Source organism: Castor canadensis, chromosome 3 (assembly GCF_047511655.1).
Source record: "Castor canadensis chromosome 3, mCasCan1.hap1v2, whole genome shotgun sequence".
Taxonomy (NCBI): Eukaryota; Metazoa; Chordata; class Mammalia; order Rodentia; family Castoridae; genus Castor; species Castor canadensis.
In genome coordinates this window covers 133,476,490-133,482,262 of record NC_133388.1, presented here as the reverse complement: position 1 = coordinate 133,482,262, position 5,773 = coordinate 133,476,490, and positions in this window count along the sequence as shown.

Sequence of the window (5,773 nt, the reverse complement as noted above, 5' to 3'; positions counted from 1 at the left end):
TACTGTATGTGTGTTTGAGACAGGGTCTAGCTACATAATGCAGGCTGGCCTCAACTCTGGATCCTCTCTTCTCAGCCATTCGAGTGCTGGGATTACAAACATGTACCGCCTGTATATTTAATGATGCTGTTTTTGTTTTCTTTTTGGGATAGGTTCTCCCATATTGTGTAGTATTGTGCCAGGGAGCCATGGTAGGATAGGGGTCTGAAGACTGCAAGAGATGTGCCAGTCAGATGCTTTCCAAGTTAAAGGAGAAAAATTGTCCTTTTCTCACACTCTCAGGAGGGAGGCTTGGGAGGCCAGTGGGACAACATCATCTCCAAAGGGGTGGGAGTTAATACTTAGGGGAGAGGGGGCAAAAAACTACAGCCATTTCAATAGATGTTGCAATGTTTTGTGGCCCTCCGAAGGACTACAGTACGCAAGCAGGCCAACAGTCTATCTGCAGTATTACAATCTCAGGTGAGGTGCAATTAGGTACACATGGCTAAAAGCATGGAAAGCTGGGTTCATTTGCAGCACCCATGGAGTGTGAGAGAGGCCACTTGGTGATGATGAAGATGGTGAGGGTGATGTCGTAACTTCTGCTGAGGGTACATTGTGTGCAAGGTACTGTGCTAAGCGCCACAAAAATATCTCCAAAAGGCCAAGTACAAAATTTGATGTTGGATAGATTAGGTGAGTTGTCTAGGGGAGGCAGTAATATTTTGTGTTTAAGAACACACACAGAAGCCTGAGACCTTGTCTGAAATTATAGCATGTACTAGTCATTTAACCCTGCTAGGCTTCCTTTCCCTACTTGTAAGCAGGAAATATTACTAGGCATGGTGGTGCACACCTGTCATCCAGCACAGGGGAGGTTAAGGCAGGGGGGTCAGGAGTTCAAGGCCAGTCTGGGCTATATAGTGAGACCCTCTCTCAAAATACCAAGGGAAGAAAGATGAGTGGAAAATATTGGTAGTGCCTCTCTAAAAGTTGTCGTGAGACTTAGAGGAGAAACTACATGAAAAGTGCATTTTAAAAAAAGTGTACTGTAAGGTATCTGAGTAAATATTATTCTGAGAATTACCATGTTAAATATATTTAATAAGTATAAAATACTAATCCTAAATATTTCATATTTCCAATATTAGTACAAGTTCAAAAATAATTATAATATACTGTTTACAATTTAAATATAACAAATAATCATAGAGTAATATCTATGAGACATAAATATAATATACCATAATACAACAATAACAATTATTATTATTAAGGTCTGTGCTCTTAACTACTTCTGTTTTTGGTTTAACTGGGCGCTATATTTGATTTCAATATATGTGCTTTTTTTTGCTTGTTGATAGTTTAATTTTTTTTGTGCAGTGCTGGGGATGAAACCCAGGGCCTAATGCATACCAGGTAAATGTCCTACACCTGAGCTGCATCCCTGACCTGGCTTGCCTCCACTCCCTGCAATTGTTTTCTCTTCCTGCACTCACCAATAAATACACACTGAGGGATAATAAATTGACATTTCAGCGTACAGCCAAGCACAGAACAATATTCAATTTCATAGATAGTTTATTTTTCCAATATATTTCATATTTGAAATACATATTCAATAAAAGACAAATGACCACAACTCAAAAATTCTTTTCTACAAATATGAAAGAGTATTAATATAATTAATAGTCAAAGAGCTCTTATAAGTCAATGAGTTGACAACTATTCCAATAAAAAATGGGCAAAGAACATGATAAGGTAATTCATGCCAAAAAAGAAATACAAATGGCTGATGAACAGGCATGCAGTATTTACTTATAATTAAAAATAAATTTTTAAGACCTCAAACTTTTGGTTCTCCTCCTTCAGCCTCCTGTGTCCTATGATGTTTCATAATATTATAAATATAAATATTTTTATAATAAATTTATAATATTTTATGTTCTTGGCTGCATAAAATGACTTAACCCATTGGTGAAAATAATATTTATTTCTGGAGAGAAGTTTACATGTATTAAAAGCTTTAAAAAACACACAGGCCAGGACTGGATGTGGCTCAATGCATAAGGCTGGCTTCCATCCCAAACACTGCAAGAACAAAACCAAAATACACAAGACAAATAGATACAGGCCTTTTAACCTAATTGTAGGTTATGTATAACCTAACAATTATACATCTAGGAATATATCTTAAGGGAAAATTCAGATCTGCAAAAATTCTTGTAAAGGATGTTTACTACAGCTGTATTTATAATAATAACAAAAATCCAACCTAAATGTTCAGTAATAGTACTGTATTTAACATTTTGAGGCCAAAAATCAGACCATAAATGGTATCTGTTCTGTGATGCCTTATTTGTCTAAATAGGAACAAAAAACCAGTGGCAACAAAAATTTAAACACAGCCTCCAGTGATGGCACATGCCTGTGATCCCATACTTGGGAGGTTATGGCAGGAGGATCTTTTTTTTGTTTTTTATTGTTGTGCTGGGCAGGGGTACATTGTAGCATTTACAAAGGCACTTACAGTGTATCAAATACATCATACTTAAAAGGCAGTTGGATCTTGAGTTTGAGGCCTGGACTACATAGCAAGAGCTTAAGAGCCTATCTCAAAAAAAGAAAAGAAAAGCATGTAGAATTGCAGGTGATAATTTTCTTTTTGAGTTTTCTTCAATGAGCAGGTATTATTTTCTAGTTATTATTGGTCCCTAATAGATCATTGCAATCTTAGTGACAAAATAACAAGCATCTGACTGTGTTGACAGGTTTTGAGGTCAAGAACCTGGAAGATCAGAGCAGGATAGCTTGTCTCTGCCTCTCCTGTCTCAGCCCTCAGTGGGGAAGGGACGCAACAGCAGAAGGCTAGAGCACCTGAAGGCTCATTTGCTCATGTGGTAACACCAGGGGCTGGCAGCAGCTGAAACTGGCCCTGCCTGCTGGAGGGCTTATATGTGACCTCTCTTTGTGGCTGTCTTACGAACATGGCAGCCTCAGTCTAGTCCAAATCTGTGGCATTTCAGGGCTCCACCTGTGAGCATTACAACAAGCAAGGGCAAGGCTGCACTACCTTTTCTGATTTAGCCTTGGAAATTTTGTGGGGTCACATTTGCTGCTTCTATTGGGCACAAGTCTCAAACCCAGCTATATTCAGGGGCAAAGAGAGATAGGAACTACCTCTTGGTCATGTTACTGAAAAGTGGAATGGGAGATGAGGTTATTCACAGCATCTTTGGAAAACACAGACACATTACTTTTGTAACTGAATAAAAAAACCCATAATTGCATTTTAAAATCTATTATTTATGTATTGTAGTGAAAGTGATAGTAAAGTTTACTAGAAAAGGAATATACTTTCAATAGACTGAAAGCAGATCATCTCTAGGGGGCGAGTGAGAATGACTTATTTTTATTTTGTAAGAGATTGGATCTCAGCCCAGGTACTGGTGGTTCAGGACTGTAATTTTTGTTACTTGAGAGCTGAGATTGGGAGGATTGTGTTTCAAGGCCTGCCCTGACAAATAGTTGGCAAGACCCCATCTCCAAAATAACTGCAGCAAAATGGACTGGATTTGTGGCCCAAGTGATAGAGTGCCTGCTTTGTGACTGTAAAGTCGAGTTAAACCCCAGTGTCCAACAAAGAGAGAGGGGAAGACAGAGAGAGGAAAAGAGAGAGAAAGAGAATCTTGCTATGTTGCCCAGGCAAATCTTGAACTTGAACTCATGGGCTCAATTGATTCTCTTGCCTCAGTTTCTTGAGTAGCTGGGACTACACATGGCGGTCACTGTGCTCAGCTTCATCATTTTTCCTTTCTTTCGTTTTTTTACAAGGTACCTTATAAAATGCCAAGTATCCTGACTCTCAGAGGAATGGTTTGGAGAACCATTTTTCATAACATACTTGAGAACGACCTTCCCAGGTTTTGAAAGGAAAAGCGTCTGTGTGTTGCTCCCTGTATCCTGGGTGAATTTTCTGTCCTTGTCATGCTCCTGTGTGAGGATGCCAGGGTAAAGGTGGGCATGGATGGAGGGCAGAGTTGCCAGATAAAACAAAAGATATTCAGTTAACTTGTCTTTCAAAGCTGGGCACCATTTATGTTTATAATCCTAGCTACTTGGGAGGCTGAAATCAGAAGGATCATGCTTTGAGGCCAGCCCAGGCAAATAATTTGTAAGACCCCATCCCCAAAATGATCATAGAAAACTGGACTAGACAAGTGGCTCAAGTGGTACATCACCTGCTTTGGAAGTGTGAAGCCCTTAGTGTGAACCCCAGCCCCACCCCCCCAAAGGAAAATTGGATTTCAGAGAAGTAACAAATATATGATTAGTATATGTATGTTTTAAATATTGCATGGGCCATACTTACAGTACATAATTTTTCCTTGTTTACCTGAAATTCAAATGTAACTGAGAATCTAGTACAATTGTTGTTGGTGAGTCTGGCAGTGGTAACTGGGGTATTTCTGGAGAAAAGTCTGAAGGGCCATTGCCATCTTGCTGGAACTGCCCCTCTGCTGGGCAATAAGGGCAGAGACCCTGGCTGTAGTAGGAAGATTTGTTTTCAGCATCAGCATCAGCACAGGGTGAAAACAGAACAGGGCAGAAGGGGAGGGAAAGATTGTTTTCCAATATGTGAATGTAAATCAGCCAGTAGGGACTGGACTTGGTGAAAAGCTACTTTGACCTTGGACCAGTAACTAAGTCCTGGTGTTGCCAGTTTCTTGTGTGAATCATACTAGCCCAAAACAGGGTTGTTAGAGGGATTAACATGAGGTGTGGAAAACTCTGTTGAAAATCTGAAGCCTTTGTACCTTACCAAGGAGCCTTAGTAAAGAAATGTTTAAGGATTTGTGCTAATTCTCTCTCATCATAGGGAGACCTGAGGACATGAGATATCTGAGAGCCACTGTACAAGCTTTTCATAGATGAGCTCACATCACCTTAAAATAAAATATGAAGGTAAGGTGTTGTTGTTTTTAATGTTTCTTCCTTGTCATATGTTGAGCAACAGGACCTAGGACAATTGCAGATGTCTCTATGAACTATAGTGTTAAATGTCCTTCAATTAAATCTCAACTTTTCTTTCTCTTTGTTTATCTATTGGAACCCTTTAGTGGAGTTCACACTAGTTAGATGCATAATGTAGTCTAAAAAATTTCATTCTTTATTCTTCTCTCTCTTCTAAAGCTAATTCCAGTGGCTAAAATTGAGACAAGTGTATTTAGACTATGGGCATGGCTTGAGTAGTAGAGTGCCTGTCTGGTAAGTTAGAGGCCCTGAGTTCAAACTCAAGGACCACCATGACTAGTTACCAAATAGAGATCTAAACAATTACAAAAGTTTTTTTCTTTTGTCTATGGGTTGTTAGGTAGAAAAGGATATTGCATAGATGCAAACTGACACCCTTCTGCACAGGTATAGCAAGGCAGGCAGCCTGCTGTGCTACACCATTCTCATAAAAATAGATGACTTCATCAACCTTTCATTCTTTGTGACTTAACTAGACCAATATTCAAAATTTCCCCCACCTCTAATTTACTTTTTAATACTTGGTGCATTGTTTGTCAAATACTCAAATATTTGCAGAATACCAATTTAGTAAATAAGCCACTCTAAAGAAAAAAAAATCAGGAGAGACCAAGATGGCAGACAGCTGATAGACCATGGAGCTATGAGCTCTCAAAAGTCTGAAAGAATAATTCAAGTTTTAGGTAGCAATGGTAGGGGAACCTGACAACTCTGCCAAATAAATATTTCCAACACATAGGCAGACCAAATTTACAAG